Here is a 17,816-nt window from a genome sequence, read left to right on the forward strand (position 1 = left end):
ACAGCTCTTCTCCAGCAGGAGGTAGCTGAGATGGTGATCATTGCTTCAACATGACCATGTCCCACTCTGATTTAATATTTCCTACTGAAATTTCCCAAGTATAATATTAGTTCCAAAGCTCCTATAACATACTAGAATCCCTAAATCTTGTGTCTGAACTGTGTGACATTTCCATTAAAAGATTTACTAAATTTAGAGCTGATGTGATTCCTATGCAACCCTTACGCCTGGAGAGATTTGCACTTCAGCATTCTGCAAGTTCAGAATATATATACTGATAAATATTTTAGAATCAAGAATTTTCTCATCTCTCTCCTCCTTTTTGCATGTTAAAACAGAAGTGGCAATGTATGGATAGATTTTTGCATGTTAAAACAAAAGTGGCATATATGAATAGATTTTTCGTTAAAAGCAGTCAAAGTTCCTCTGCTCCTTTGAGTGTGAATTTGCCCCAATAATTTACACTCTCAGAGGGTTTTTTTTTTGTACTGGTTCAGCTTGTTTTATATCATTGTTTGCACTTTGCATCCCTCCCATATTGTCCCAAATTTGTTTCTGTGCACCCCACAGCACACACACACTCCTAAAACATCCCAATGAATACAAAGGGCAGGAAAAAGCTATCATTAAGTGGGGAAAAAAACCCAAAAAACCTCAACCACAAACCCAAAAGCATTGCAACCAGAGATGTGGACAGAAGAAAGTTCTAGTGGCTTGCTGTACACAAAAAAACCCACAAAGGAAAAAAACTCAAGAACATATATGGCATATGCAGCCTGCTGAGAGGGCCATTTTTCAACTGTCCTCAGCCCAGAATGGCCTATTTGCTGCTTTGAACTTATTTAATAACATTAAGCAAGAACACTTAACTATCTAAAAGAAGGATCAGTGGCATAAATCAGACATCATTTCACATATTTCAGGATCAAAGCTGCAAGGCAACATGATTTGTGAGGACATTTGAACAGCTCTAATATATCACAGCTCCTTTTGAAGGATACTTAGGCATATTAGTTGCCCAAATGATGATTTCTTTGCATAGTTGTAGCCAAAAAGAAAAGAAAATTGAAACTTTTCATTCAGGAATTGGTTTTGTCCATAACCTTGATTTATGCAGAGCATCAAACAAAGCAGATGAAGAACACTGTGAATTTGAATTATCAAAATTAAAACCAGGAGAGTGAATTGATTTTTTTTTTCCAAATGATCAAGGCTAATCGAAGTGACCAGCACAGAAATTGCATAATCAGTAGCCAATATGAGTTAATAGGAGCTGTATAACCAATGTCCAAGATTGCAATCATATTTCATTCAAATTTTCATGAACCTGTCAGGGTGGAGCAGGGCCTGCAGAACTGTTTGATTCAGGATCAGAGTAAGCTGTACTGCTCCATTTTAAAGCTTTTTCTTTTTCTTCATACTAAAAACTGCTTGCCATGGACTGCCCCAAAAATATCTCATCCTAAAACTCTCTAATGAGAAAGGCTGGATGGGATAATTTTTCAAGGTCTCTTCTAAATTGCATTGTTTTGTGTTTCTCTACAAATGGTAACAATAAAACTGATTACACAATGACATTTATTGAAACAGGACGACCCTGTGGCAGGGGGAAGTGATGAGGAGGACTCCATCTTATCAGACGGCTAATTAATTACTTTATTATACCATATTATTCTACTTTGGCACAACATAGGCACAGTAAATAATATAAGAATTGTGTTTTCTTTCTGTGATGTTCAGAGAATGTGCAACCCAGAAATATTCTTGGGAAGAACTGGGCCTTGCTTTTCTCTGGGAAGAGAAATGTGGCGACAAACATTTAAGATCAGAACCAAACTTTTCAGGCTTGTAGCTGCTGAAGGCACAGCATAAATATGGAATTTAAACTTAGAATAAGTCCCTCCTCTTCTCAAGAAAAAGGTAAATCTCTTCTTTGGGCAGTCCTTAAAGCACAAGTCACACCAGAGCAGAGCCAGAAATCCCCAGCCTCTGGTGTGTGGAGGATGCATTATCAGGCAGGCTGAAATTAAAGCAATGAGAAGGAGGCAAGAAAACCAATGGGAAATTAATATTTTCAGAAAATGTGTTTAATGTTCACAAGACATAATAGCATTTAATGCTTTATAAAAGTCTGTTTAGCCTGCAAGTTATTTAAATTAGCAAGTCTGGAGTCACAATTCTAATTCCCTGTGAAAAGGAATTCCATTTCTTTGTTAATAAGTAATCCCATATCCTTTTCCCAAGACATGCACATGTACACAACCTTACCATAAACAGCATTATTCAGTAATTACAGCAAAGAGGAACGTTAAGGAATACCTGTTTTCCTCATCATCTCCATTCCATTAGCATACAAACCCTGTTACATTCAATTAACATCCAAAACATTTTTGCTAAAGAAAACTAAATACTCTGAGGTTCCACATTCTCAGCAAACTAATAACAAACTTCTGCAGGAAGCCAACAGTAATCAAAGCTTCTGCAGTACCAGTTGCTTGCTGTACTTTTTTTAAAGTAAAATCTTTGACACTGAGGGCAGATCTTTAAAAGAATTATTGATAAATTTGAGAATCAATAAGCACAGAAAAATAGAGGATGACTATTGTGGAGGAGGGACGTCTGACATGGGGCCTTCCTCAGCCACACGAGGAGCATCTCTGTGCTTAGCAGTACTTCGTTAAAAGTCCTTTCAAAAACTTTTAATACCTACAATATCTTGGACCAAAGGGTACCAGAGTACAGCTCTGCTCACATAAGAGCTCTGAGTTTCTCTGCAGACAACACAAAGTGACTTCTAAAGGAAATTATGTACACAGGGACCTGATTTCCACGTTTAACAAAACAAGAATACCCAGGTTTGGTATTTGTTTAGAGAGCAGCATTTGGAAAAGCTTCACTTTCATAAATGGTGCAGCTTGAACTCTGCCCTTTGTTGAGCATCATATCTGAAAGGGTTTGCTGCAGCACAGATCTCAGCTGAGTGTTTAAAATACGCCTGACATATGGGGAAACTTTCCACAGATTAAATGATACTGAAAATAATGACTAAACACTGAGTCAGAAAAAAGAAACAAGAAGATGTATGCATCCCCTCCATGGTTCCACCCAGCCACCCTAAGTGAGATGATAAAGAAAAGATAAATTGTACTATTCCATAAATTAGAAGAATTACAGAAAGGTCAGATATCTAAAAAGAGAAATTATATGCTGAGAAAGAACTGAAAGAGTGTATAGCTCTAGTACAGCAGTTAATATTTTATGTTACAATAACTCAGAAATGTAGGAACCTTAAATTTTATCTGGAAATACAGCTCTTGGGATTCAAATAAAAGTGAAAACCTCATCAGTTTTGGTTCTTTTTGAACAGGATCGGGTTGGAGGACAGACTCTGACCCTCTGTTATCCAATACTCCAGCACATGAGCAGTTGGGAGGTACAATCCCTCTCAGAAAAAAACATCTCCGCTCGAGAAATAAATTCAGCACGTAGGTAATGCTAATTGTTATGAGTCAGGGCTCAGCATAAAAAATCCAGCCAAATCAATCCTGAAAGCAGTGGAGCAATATGATGTTCCAAGAATGAAATGGTAGCACTATCAAAAGCAATGGTGTTTTTGTACAGCTTCAAAAAGACATATTTTTTTGACAGATTTTTAGGAGGTATACATAGTAACAAAAAGGAAAGCAAAAGAAATTCAGTATCCTAATATAATAACTTCAGCAAATTCATGTTTTAGCACTAACAGTGCAAACCGGGAGAGGGAGTTGGGCAAAAAGCTCAGAGAACACCTGAAATTTTTTGCAGGTACAGACAAGAATCAGGAGATATCTTTGGATGAAGAAAGAATTGTAACTGTGAAGATGCTACGACCAGTGGGCAGATGTCCCATCTCTGATGGCCAGGGCTGACCAGGAAAAGAGGGACAGCATCCGCTGAGAATGGGAGATCAGAACTAACAGAGTGGGGGAAAAGGCATTAAAGGAATGCATTGACCACCCTCGGCAGTACAGACCAGCCCTGAACTGACTGGTGGGGATGGGCGAACAAGGAAAACACTCAGAAAGAGCAGAGCCCTCCCTGCCCAGCCCCCTGACAGCTCTGCCCCTCTCCAGGAGCCAGCGCAGCTCACAAGGACACACCACAGAGCCAAGGGGACGGCCAGGGTGACATTTCTCCTCTTTTCCCACCACACACACACAAATGCTACCCAGGCTGCAAAGTAAAGAGGCAAAAGAGAGAGCTGTGGTATTTAGGTGCACTGCGCAATCTTAACTCGGTTGTCTTGTGCAGATGTATCGTGGTGGGATATAAATATATCACACCAGTCTTTTTTCCATCAAATGTCACCCACAGCATAGAGTCTGCTTGCTTAACAAACAGTCACTTCATATTGTGTTTATTTTCAGCATGTGTTGGAAGAGCCTGGCCTTATTTACTCTGCGTTGCACTGACTCCATATTGATAAAGCAGCTCCTTTTTAGCTTTCCTGAAGTCACCCATCAGCATAATCTTTATCCTGTATCAAATGAAGCAGTCTACAAACAAGCTTAAGCACTAAATTAAGAGGACTAAATTAAGGTAGGACAAGTTAATTAAATTATGATTTTCCCCCTGCTCCCTCCCCCCAGTTTCTCAGTGCCTGGGCTTTGTGTCTGAGCCATGCAATCAGCACTGACTCCTGTGGCTCATCCCTGAGCATCACTGCCTGCACTGAAGCCATGGCTCCTCTAGGTACTGTAAATTTCAGATGAAAGTTGCATTAAGATAAGAAACAGAAAGGAGGAATAAAAACAGTAATTAGAAATGTAGATTACATCCTTGGAATCTACACATGAATTACATTAGAACAAGTATCACGACTATTCAACGGTATAATAGTCTTTGGAGCACACACTTATAAAGAAATTAAAAAGCAGCCCTATGTTTGAGTGTTTAATGGTATAAACAGATCAGACTTGCAAAGAATGGGAGGCAAACAGATGGAGAGGAAACTCAGGAAAAACACCTCTGCACACTCCAAATCCCCAGAGCAGGGCACTGGCAGAACCGGGTCTGCAGCCCCACATCAGCACCACCCAAACATGAACTGTGGGACAGAACCAAACTAATCTGGAATACAAATCAAACCCCCCTTCTTTTTAATGTATAAGCAGTACTAACATTCCCTTTCCACTCTGATGTAATGATATTAAACTTATCATTAAACCACTAGTATTAAACTTACCATTTTATCATTAGGATTATTGTTTTCCCTGCACATTTGCAATAGCATCCATCATGACAGCATTGGAGAGCTTTCAACATCTCCATTTCAGTGAAATGAATTGCACAAATTCTCCTGTTTCCACAGAGGCCAAGAGGCACAGGGGATGAGAGGTTCTTAGCAGGTAAAGATGCTCAGCTCTGCAGAGTTAAAGACGCACAGACACTGCCCAAATCGGATTCGTTATCTTCAGTAATGCCAAGCAGCAAGTATTAATGTAAAATCTTTGAAAAAGAAAATTTTACCAGCAAAGAGGAGCATGTAACTTTGACTGCTTCTATGGATTTTAATTGATTTTTAATCTGCTGCTGGTAGACTGTAAATAACTGCTGAAAGCACACACGAGTGCAAGTCAATGGGAAGTTGTATTGGTTTGCTTTCAGGGAATTACAGCAATGATGGAAGGACTCTCAGGCAGGCAGAGGCCCAGGACCTGAATGGTTTCTCTTCTCCTCACAGCCGTTTGAACATTCCTCCACAAGGGTCCAATTCAGCCAGAATTTACACCTGACTTCCACACCATGGAGCCCAGGATGGCTACAGAAGAAGTGCTCAGGTTATCATTTTTTTGTGTAGAATAGGGTTTTTTTGTTGTTGTTGTGGGGCTAAATGGCGAACAAGATATCTGAAAAATAGGAGGACTCCAAAAAATACTACCCACAACCACTGCATGCCTTACCATCAGCAACCTCACCCTAATGGAACACCATTTCTAGCAGGGTTCTACTCAACTCCTAATTCATTGGCAAAGCAGACAGTAAAAACTTGTACACAGCACACCTTGTCTATAAATCCCTTCAGAGCCCCAGAAAAGGTTCTGAAACAAATCACCTTTTTTTTCTTTACAAGAAGGGAAGGGGTTTGCATGTAAAAATTTACTTTTTCCACTTGTTTTCATCACTCGGAATGTCCTGCCGATTATATTTTATACAGGCACACTCTGCAAGTGTTCCCAATACCACACTCACTTGGTTTTCTTCACATCAACTGTCTTGCTGACTTGTATCCTGCACTAATTTCTGTACAAGGGACAATTAGGACCCCAGATATATTCTAAGGTGGAACCCAAATCTTCACCTCTTCTACATCCCTCTAATCTCGTTCTGCCATTTGAAAGGAGGATAAAAAATAAATCAAGGTTAGGAGAGTTAGGCTAAGAAATGCTTTTCTTTCAGTGAACCCAGGCTAGGAGAGGAAATGACAGAGCTCCCTTTTTCAAACCAGCCTGGAGAGCACCTCTGCTCCTGCCCCTTCTCCCCAGCAGTGACAAACAGCTCACAAAGCACATCTGAGCATCTCTGAGAACCTCAGGGATCTCCTGCTGCACCCCCAGGTCTATGAGCATGAGGCACCTGGGATTTGGTATTTGTGTGACTCACCCAGAGTAGAAAGGAGGAGAAAAGCAGAATTTACTGTCAGCTCATCAGCCAGCACAGACCCTGCAGAGGCTGCCCCAGCCTCCTGCCCGTCATTATAACTGACTGCAGCAGGAATATTTGCATACTTTGAAAAAAACTAAACGAAACCCAACAAAAACAAAAAAGAGAACTCCCAAAAAGTAAAAAAAAAAAAAAAAAAAAAACCACAAAGAAACAAAAAACAAACAAACAAACTGTCCAAAACAACAAAAACCCAAAAAAACCCCCAAAAAAACACCGAAAAAGCCAAACTACAAGCAAAACCAATAGTCAATTTTCTTAGCTAACCCAAAGTATTTTAAAGAAGGTTGCACCCCCATCATCTGCTCACATGAAAAAAATAGAAAAGGGAAGCTCTTAGCTTAAATTTATAATTCACAATAACTTAGCACAGACAAATGGAAGGAAAAGGCAAAACACAGTCATAAAAACTGCATGTATATTGAGTTCAGGATATTTCTTTGAGAGGATTTTATAAGTAATCCCAGAAATTACTCACTTCACTGTCCATCCTTTAAACAATCAACTTAACCTGATGCATGGGTCCTGTGCATGATCAAATTTTGGATTAACTGTGTAGCAGTGCACAGAGGGCTGAAATCACCCAGTTTTCCTTGTACCACACATCACCAGTGATAAAATTTACATTTACCCATTTACACGTCCCTCACTGTGGTGGAAGGTGACTCATTTTATCAGGCATTACCAAGGCACAGGGCTCTTTTAGGCAAAAAGGAAATCCTACCATCACAGAAAAAGCATGAAATGGAAATCCAGAAGCTATTGAGATTAGGATATTATCCATTTAACCCTCTCTATCAAGATAAATGTGCTACCTAACAACACAGAAAGACAGCATTTTGGTTCCATGCCTAATTTGAGTATATTTAAAATAATATTTCTGAAGCTATAACAGCTTGAAGGTATCATGAAGGACCTGGCACACTTCTGAGGTGAACTGCAAAGAGAAAAAGTGGTGACATCCCCACAGGTTCAGATGATTTGCCCTGGTGTACTTCCTAAGAATGCCTTTGTATCTGGCCATTGTTAACAGATCTGGCACAGCAAACTGAGAAGTGTTTCCCTGGGTGATGACCTGGATGCTGTGGCCAGTGAGGTTTATTTCTGAGTCCTGAGTGCTCAGCACATACCCAGGAGGATAACATACACACACACAATGCCAGCTGAGAGAATTCCCAGCGAATTCCTGATTCCACCAAAGCCCTCCTCATTTTAGTGATGGTGGCTGCTGGAATGGTCACCAGACAGCTGCCAAACCCTCCCAGACTGCAAGGTCCTTGAGTGCACACAAAAAAACAAACTCTTGGGACAAAATAACCTCCCAATGACATTCTGCATTATTTGACAGTCTCAGGTTAATTCCTTGGGTGGATTCATACACATAAATACCAACACAACTAGCCAATTATTTTTCTGTTGTGACTATAAAATAAATGGTTAAATCCACTAGTCACTGGCTCATAAAACAATCTGTTGAAATAATGAACTCAAATATACTAATAGGATACAGAGGTTCACCATTAATTGTTTAATCCATAGCTGCATAATACTGTACTGAATTATTTCCCCCCCTTTTACCCTTGCTAGGAACTGACACAAGTACAATAATTAAAATAAATTTCAACACAACCATTTGGAAAATTGCCAACATTTTCAAGAACTTATAATTTTCTTCCTTCCCCCTTTTCCCAAGATAAAATACAGTTTTGACATCTTGGTAAAAAAACAGTTGCAAACTGTTACTTACAATTTAGGGAAAAATCACTGTTTTAATCATGACCTTTCATCTGTCCTTGATTTGGAGCGAAAGGGTGGGGGAAATTGGCCACTTACAGGAACAATCCTACTGGGCTTTCGTCTCACTGATTGACAGCCTCATGTGGCTAAACACATTCACAATTAGAAATAAAAACTACCCCTCTAAAATGGCAGAACTTATCCTCCATCAGGCAAACATGTGCTTGGAGCTTTTTAGTGGGGATGGTAAAAATGATCTTTGAAAGATGGGATAAACATCAATTCTGCATTGTCCACCTCCAGACCTATTTGACAAAACAACACTCCCAATAATGATTTGTGTAAAGCACAGAATAGCTAAATACTGCCCATGTCATTAATACACAAATGAAAAACACATTAATAAAATCCACTGTTAATAATATGGTAATAAAATGTGCCAATAGGCTGTTTCCAATGTCCCATTCCATCTGAATCTGGGCTATTGGAAAAGCACAGCTGCACTATTGGCTGCAGCATCCTCACAGATATTTCCAAAATGTGACAGATCCCATTTGCTGCCTAAGACTCCAAGCCAGTGCCTTGTTGGCATTTGTGTGAGCTGCCTGAGAACCAACTGAGTGAGCTAAACCAGCAGAAATGCTTCACTGCTCCCTAAAGTGAATCCCACACCCCTCTGCGACAGGCAGACAGGTGGGTGCACGGCCTAAAGCTGTGAGGGTGACTTGTAAATCAAAGCATTAGGTGACATGAGATTATCTCACACTCCTTCCAGCCCTTCCCTAGACACTTATTTTTCCAAAGCCAAAAGCCAAAATCAGAGCAATTTGGCAGAAAAGCCTGTACAATGATCACACACACCCCAGGCACTTTGCAGGGGGGAATACCTGCTCTCTGTCCCCTTTGGTGATGTCCCCTAAACACCTCTTCCTCTTCTGCTCCTGCACCAGAACCACATCTGAGGCTCCGGCCTGGAGGGCACACAGGAGCTCCTGTCACTGTCATATTTTCTGGAAAAATCCCTTCACCAGGATTTTCTCCTGGGTAGCTGAGAAGCCTCAGAGAAGAAGGAAAACAATAATTATCTCATCTGCTTTTCTTGTGTTTTGCTCCTTTGGAATGTGTTTGGAGATTGTTTATCCAAAAGGTGATTGTTTCTTTGGTTTCATGTGAATTGTTTTGACTCAATGGCCAATCACATCCAGCTGTGTCAAGGCTCTGGAGAGAGTCACAAGTTTTTCATTGTTATCTTCTACCCTTCTGTAAGTATCCTTTCTGTATTCTTTAGTATAGTTTCAGTACAGCATTGTAGAATAGAATAGAATAGAATAGAATAGAATAGAATAGAATAGAATAGAATAGAATAGCCTTCTAGGAACATGGAGACAGATTCATCATTTCCTTCCTGCCACAGGGGCCCCTGAAAATATCACAATCTTCTCATGGGTGAGACTCCTTGTACCATCACAGGCACTCCCCAAGGCTCCCCAGCCCAACCTGCACTAGCAATGACATTGCTCTGAGCATCTCCTTGCCCCCAGCTGGTACAGGGGATGGGCTTTGCTGTCTCCAAGCAGGTTTAGAGCCATCCCCAGGCTTTGGGGACAAGGGCAGGGGTTCTCCTCTCCCTCCCAGCAGCAAGGGAGGCACCCAGCCCAGCAGCCTGGCACAGGAGGCAGGGCAGGAGCAAGGCTTGTCTGGCTAGGTGAGATCCCTGCCAGCCTTCCTGCTAAAATTAGAAAGCTGGTGGCAGCACCTTGGCTCCTGGCGCTTGCTGGAGACAGATCTTTAGCTCTTTCTGCAGCCAAGGGGTGGCATTTTGATTGCTGCCTGCCAGCTCCAAGTGGTGGCAGTGCCTTGCTGTCAGCTGGGCTCTTTGGTGGCAAAGCTCCTGCCTGCCACCAGCTGCCTCTGCTCTGAGCCCCAGCACTGTCCTTCCCCAGAACAGCAGAAACCAGAGGAAGCTGAGCACTGCTTGAAATAGCCAAAATTTCCACTCAGAAATTGAGCCTGGGTAGGTCCAGAAGTGAATTCAGCATGCAAACAGGAGTGCTCATAATTCACACAGTTAGAGCAGTAGCACTTTTTAATGCAAAGATCTCAACCTCTCTCACAGAGATCACAAACACAAAGTGTCACAATGTTGCTGTGACAGAGCAAGGAATTATTGTGCCTGCTTCTATTAGAAGTATTTAAGTTGATCTATCACCTATGTAGGTTACAGATACATCCTACTGCCACAATCTCACACATTGATCCTCACAAATCTTCTCTGAAGTAGGGAAATGCCATTTTCACCATTTTGGGTAATTGCAAACCATGGTGCAGACCATGGCCAGATGCAGATGATCCAAAAATCCACCTGATCCTGGGGCCTCCACTTCCCATTGGCATTTCTGAAGGCACAGACACATCAGTAAAAACCCTCTAGGGTGGGGATTAGGTGGAATCCAGGCCTAAATGAGGTTGAAAATTGGCCTGAATGCACCTGGGTATCTTTCCTGCTTTCCCTCCTTGCAGCCAAAACATGCCAAGGGGCTCCTGGCCAGAAAGTGAGGCTGCAGCCCAGCCTCACAGGGGCTCAAAGCAGCAGCCCTCTCCTTGTCCACACTGAAACAGGGCTTAAAAATACTCATAAATAAAAGGAATAATAATAAAACTTTCCATTGAAACAAAATGGCCATCCTTTGAGTTAAAGACCTGAAACAGAGATGTTTCTCCTTCAAGAATAAAAAAAAAAATCTTGTTCTCCTCCCTTATTTGTTTCATCTTCCTCACAATAAACTATTTTGAGAGGTTTACATAATAAACTATTAGAGAGGTTTACACTGTAGAAATGGTGCTGAGAGAAAGGAAACACAGAGGCTGAGCTTTTCGTGTAATTTTTGAAAATGAAAAATCTCGTGGGTAAAAAATTATACCACTCTTTGTCTTAAGCAATATATATGAATTGAAGCAGTTAGGGTTTGGCTGTGTCTGCATACACATTATAAAGTTGCCACAGCGTTATGTTTTTATTGAAAAATCTCCTCAAAAGAATTGTATTTGCTGTCGACTCTGAAATGCAGCATGTTTACCCAAAACAGAAAATCTAAAGATGCTCTTCACCCTACTGTTTTAAGTCCACATTTTAGGAAACTATCATTAGATTATTATTTTACTATAAAAGGTTGGAAAACAAAATGCTGCTCTCAGAAAATTATGCAAAACCCATGTTGTGGGATTTTTTTTTCATATATATATTCAGGTCTCATTTACCCTTATATTTGACACAAATGAAAATAAAACAGCATTTTAAGATCCTGGAAATGACAGTATCATGTTATCTAGATAAGTAACACAAAGCTATTATTGAAATTCTGATAGCATTTGGTTTACTGGTAAAGGAAAATTACCTGTAATGCATAGTTTAAATAATTACTTTTAAACAAAAGCTTCTTTTTTACAACACTTATTTATCTTCTGCGACTGGCTCAGCAGGGTTATGTATTTTATTCAAATTGCCTTCAGCCCGTTAATGGTGGGGTGTGTGCAAGCAGAGGAGCAGGGATGCCCGTTTGACTCCTGCTCCTGGCTCTGGGAGCTGGTCCAGGCTCTGGGGAGGCAGAGCTGTGCACTTGGATGTGTCACACACACTCAGCCTGCCTCCCAAAAACTGGCAGCAGCATCTCAGGGCAATGGGCAGGCAAACTGAAAGCTCTCACCGCGCTTAGGACAGCAGCAGCAGCCACCACCAAACCTGAAATATACTTCAGTTTTTATATTTCAGAAAAATATTTCACTTGATTTCAGGTCCCCCACGGTGAAATTATTTTGTTTTCTCTTACTAATCATTTCTCTGTTCTCTTTTGTGCTCAGCATTGGGTATTCCCTGTGTCAAACCAGCAATATAACTATATAACTATCACATATTATGTATGTTATATATGTATTACAAATATACACATATAAATGTATTATATGTTATTTAGTTCTATAGCTGTTAGATAATATGTAACTATTACAAGTTACGTATGTTATATATGTATTATATATTACATATATAACATACATTATACATATACATGTATGTATTATATATTACATATTATATATTACATATTATATAACAGCTATAGAACTATATAACTATTACATATTATGTGTTATATATGCATTCTATATTACATATATATAACATATATATTATATATATACATCTAGGTATTCTATATTACATATTATATAACAGCTATATAGCCATTACATATTATATCTGTCATATATGTATTATATGTCATATATGTATTAGATATGTTTAACTGTATTATATGGTATATCTGTATTATATATTACATATATAACATCCATATTACACATATATACGTATATATACACATGTGTTATATATTACATATTATTAAACTGCTATACTGTTACATATTATGTGTTATATATTACATATATATACACATAGATATTACAAATACATATGACTACCTACAGCAATATAACTATTCTGAGCTGCTCCATGGTGAGTCTATATGGCAGATAAATCACCCAGATAATTCTTATAGACAGGGGCTTCAGCTTCATTTGGTGTCACCACTGCCACCAAGACTTCCCCATGAAAAACAGGCACATCTATCTTCTCACATCCATACAACAACCAAGTCAATTTGCTTTATTAATTCACTCTATTTTTATATGTGTTGACTTACTCATATGGCCCCATTCATCTGTTTCACATCTTTGTGTTTAAAGGGATCAAAATTCTAGAAATTAAAAACTATGATTTTCTCAGATGAGCAAACACCAAAAATGCTACTTACACTCCAGAACTGGAATTGCTAAATGAAGTGGTCTCTTTCCTTAGCTGAACAAATATCTGACAAGAAGCAGCAGAGGAGGCAAAGACTTCTCAAAGTTATGTTATGATACTGGCCAAGCAGAGACAGCAGGATTTGTCCACTGCACCAAGCCTGAATTTTAGAGAAGCTCGACAGCTCCACAGAACTGACATTTGTTGGAGTATTAACTAACTTTTAAAAGATGCTTAGAAAACCCATGAAAAACGTTCCCTAGCTGATGTTCCCAGGTTCTGAGGTGTCCACAACACCTTCAGAAGGAGACCTAACTCATCTCCGCAGACAAACAGTCCAAATGCACACCCTGTCCTGGCAGGCTGGAATGCCTCCCAGGGGAACTGACATTACTGAACAAGCATAGAAAGCTGAGCAGACAAATAAGCACAACTACCTATTTTTTTTTTTCTTAAATAAAGAGCATTTCCCATTTCAGAAAAAGTGAACAAGAAGTGAACACCCACCCACAGCCTCAAAGGCAAAGAAAAACAAAGATTTCCAGAAGCCCTGCCCTTCAGACACACCAGGAACAGCCAGATCCTGCAGATCAGCACTGGGAACAGCAACGGGACTGTCATAGGGGAGCACAAACTAAATACTTGAGCTTTAAACTGCTGATTCACTTACTCCCACTATCTAAAGAAAAAAAGGAAATGATGTGCCTATAAAAAGTGTACCATGTGCAGGGCACATGTATATAAACCCCAAACTGGCTCACAGGAGAATGGCAGAGGAATTACCTATCATCAGGGACAACTTGGCTTTTTAATTACAGATGGTTTTTTGTTTGGAAAAAGCCTTTCTAAAAAGCGAGCCAAAACATTACCAGAAAAGTGACCAGGAGCATTCTGACCTAAACTAAAAAGGTGAAAAGGATCCAGCCATGCACACACAGAATTTGGTCACAGAGGAAGGCAGGAACAAGCAGACAAACCCCTGGGCTATAACTTCAGATCCCAAGCAGATTGAGCCAAGGCAATTCTAGCTTTACAGCATTTCCCCAAGACTCTGGGGCCACCTCCCATTCCCAATCTCAGCTGCCTTTTCTCACTGCTTTTACGAAGAGGCAACATTTCCTCAGTTGGCTGTTTCTTTGATTTTCGCTGCTTGTGATTTTTAGGCAAGAAGACGGTCACCCACACTACCCAATAATACCCAAACTCATGCAGATTATGTTAAACAATCTAGCCGTGGTTGCATTGAAATTTTTGTGTAAAGGGAGAAGCAAACCTGTAGTTTCTGTTCGTCAGAACAGGCAGAAAGGACATTTCACACATGTTTCTGGTGCCCTCAGCTTCTTCAGTTATCCTTTCCCGTTTCATCCCATTTTCATGGACATGTGGACAATGTGCATGATTTTAACCTGTGTTGTCTGGGAATATTCATCCACTGATTCTCAGTTACCTGAGCAGCTGCTGGGTACAAATGAAGGCACAAAAAAACCCTTTATCCTAAGCCTCTTCAGTGCCATTAAATCATCCTAATTCCCTCTTAGGTGACAGTCCTGGCAGCTGGCACAACAGTAAGCAAACTCACATATGAACACTCCAATAAAACACCACATTATGATTTGGACCTGCTCCCTCAACATAAATATTATATTTTTTAGACCTGGTGGATCTAACAGTCACTCAGAGGTACCCACCCAGAAACCACTCTTGAAAACAAGCCTCAGTCTTGGATTTTTACAAAAATTAGCACAGAAAGCCCCAAAACCAGAGCCATCAATGCAAGTACGAGATGCATATATCAAAGTTCAGGATGACACAGAAAATAAATGATGTGCAGGAGCGGGGGCTTCCTCCCTCTCACACCCATGCTCAGAAGTGCATGCAAATGTTGTGAGCTTGTAGGTCACCAATTTAGCAACTGGTTTCATTTTGAGACCTTTTTGGAGGGGAAGTAATACAGCGAGAGCAATTCCTCCCAACCCACTTCCCATTGTCACCACACAAACAGACTTGAATTCTCAGGTTGACAAAAACTGTATCTGCAACAGAAAATGGGATTATCATCAAAACGTGCCCCATAAAATGTATATTATTTACCAACTGGAAGTAAGGTCTGAGGCAAGAATACAACCTCAGAGAAAGTCCCTTTCCTTGTTTCATAGAGCTGCTCTCCCCAGCCCACACTGAGTGTACGAGTTGCAGACCACAGAGATCTTAGAAGCTTCACCACATTTGTGTGGAGGAGGTTTCTGCAACTCTACTGATACTCAACCCATTCTCATTAAAATCATATAGAGGGATAAGTCATAAAAATTCCTACTTTATTTGGAAAAAGGCTGAATAATTTCTTTTAACGGCCTTAAGACAAGCTACGCATTAAAAAATACCAATATTCCCACTCTTTCAATCTCTGGCTGCTTTTCTTTTTTATCAGGAAGACAAGTTCTGCCACATGGTTCAAATTCTTTTATACATTGATCTTCCTATTGTAAATTTTTTTTTACTATGATGTTAAATTACACAGCAGAAATAAACAAGGGTATCTCTCTCTTAGTACATTTGTGTACACATGAACATGCTGTATTTGACAGCTGTCTTCTCCACCTTTTCCATGTCATTTTTACACTCTAACTGCAATGTCTTTGTAGTGGGATCCATGTCTTTCTATTCTTACCTGCACTTCCAGTTCCAATTTGATCAGAGTTTAGAGTAACACAATGTTTACATGCTAAGGAACTACAATAAGGAATCACTCATTGTCTCTATTGTGTGGGAAGGCACATCTACAAAAATCAAAAGCAGCATGTGAAAAAATAATTTATAAGTAATATTTGAAAGTCGAATGTATGGTGATCAAAGGCAGTGGAAACAGAGGCTGAGCCTAAAGAATTATCTGCAGCTTGCCATGCTTTAACTACCAGCTCCTGCAGACAGCTGAACTGCTGTGAAAAAGCCCAGAAACAGAGTTTAATGGTAAACACATGAGCCAGCAGGGACAGAGAGACAGCCTGATGCATTCCATGGTTTGCTTGGAGATCACATAACTTCACAGCAAAAAACCACATGCCAATATATGGGGTTGAAAATGCAAAAAAGCAACCAAAAAGCACTGGCAAATAAAATAACCAAAGCAACCCAAATATCCAAACCCAGAAGATTAATTCTGCCAAACTAAACATGTCCAGCTTGTCACAGGTCAATTAGTGACATACACTGAAAACGCAAACAATTTATTCTCTGACAAAAAATTCTGCAAGTAAATCTATATTTATAATACTGATGAGTCTTCTCATAAGTGTTAGGGACCAGACTATTTCAGATTAGAAAATGATTTATTCTCTTAAGAGCCACAAACTTATCTTGATCTGTGAGTTTGAGCCAGGCTTGCTCCACATGCCTGCAAACTCTCAGCCAGGGGAGTTTGGTGTTTTTCCCATGACATGTTGCTCCTCCAAAAAGCAGCAGCCCTAAAGGGCTGTGGGGATGGGTGAGGGAGGCATTTACTGTCCCACAGAGCTTATTATCCCAACATCAGACAAAGCATGACAGGTGGACCCAGCAGGGAATTTCAAACAGGGCAACACTTATCTTAGTGCTATTTACATCGCTGGGGCCTCTGAATATTAAAATTTAAATGCATCCTCACAGATGTAGAGGAGGGGGAAGAACATCCAAGATTCTGACTAGAGTGTGCCACACAGGAAAGGCAGAGAAGCAGAAACAGATCAGTCCCTCCCTGTTTGGGTGAGCTAAGACAGTCACAGCACTGCACTTGCACAGTCACAATGTGGATATCAATAGCTCTGCCTCCCTGAGAGCCCAGGAAAGGCAGCAGGACAATTTCTATAATTGACTGGATCAGCAGCCATACCTGTTATTAAGATTACTTGACACAAGAGATTAAACAACTACCTGCAGCTGCTCAAAGCCCTCCAGTCCTGTGTCCCCTGATTTATCTCTGGTGCATGAGTGCCTCAGGCTGTGTGCTCTGGAAATGGGACAGCCTCTCCAGGAATAGGGGTACAGAGTATTACACTGAAAGCTCTTCAAGCTCCTCCTCTGAAAAACACTTTGGTGCTTCAGCCTGGCTGTGGCTTTTGTTGCCTTGAAAAGTCTTTTGTCCCCAGATGTGCCTCAAGTGAGCCCTGAGGAACTGCCTTTGCAAACTGCAGCTGTCCAGTGAGGAGTGCTTGGTTTCCCAATGTTGTTATTGTACTTTCAGCGTGGTTTTTATGTGAAAGCAAGTGCTGGATCTTGCTTATACTGCATTTCACCTTCACCCCATTTAAAGGCACGTAGAACAGGAAATGAGAGTAAAGTAATCAAACGAGGCTTCAAAGGAGATAAGGCAGTGAAGTTACAGATAGCACACGAGTCCCTTAGCAAAACATTTCTTGAAATAATGCAAACACCAGCCCAGCTGTGCACACAGCACAGCTGCTACCCTCAAACCAGGCACCTTTGTCCAAGCAGCTCTTTACACCAGCTCCTTACTCCCCAGCCCTTCCTGCATTTCTGTCAATAAAATGCATTTCTCCTCCTGCCACAGGGAAGCCTTTCTGCCCCTGCTGCAGGTGAGGAA

General features: G+C 40.4%; 1 protein-coding gene across 5 annotated transcripts in view; it reads right to left on the reverse strand.

Annotated features, from left to right (window-relative positions):
* SOX5 (SRY-box transcription factor 5) overlaps nt 1-17,816 on the reverse strand; it is a 590,818-nt gene that overhangs the window by 398,248 nt on the left and 174,754 nt on the right. The window lies entirely within an intron of this gene.

Source organism: Melozone crissalis, unplaced genomic scaffold, assembly GCF_028551555.1.
Source record: "Melozone crissalis strain CALT ecotype California unplaced genomic scaffold, PUWL_Pcris_2 ptg000033l_1, whole genome shotgun sequence".
Lineage (NCBI taxonomy): Eukaryota > Metazoa > Chordata > Aves > Passeriformes > Passerellidae > Melozone > Melozone crissalis.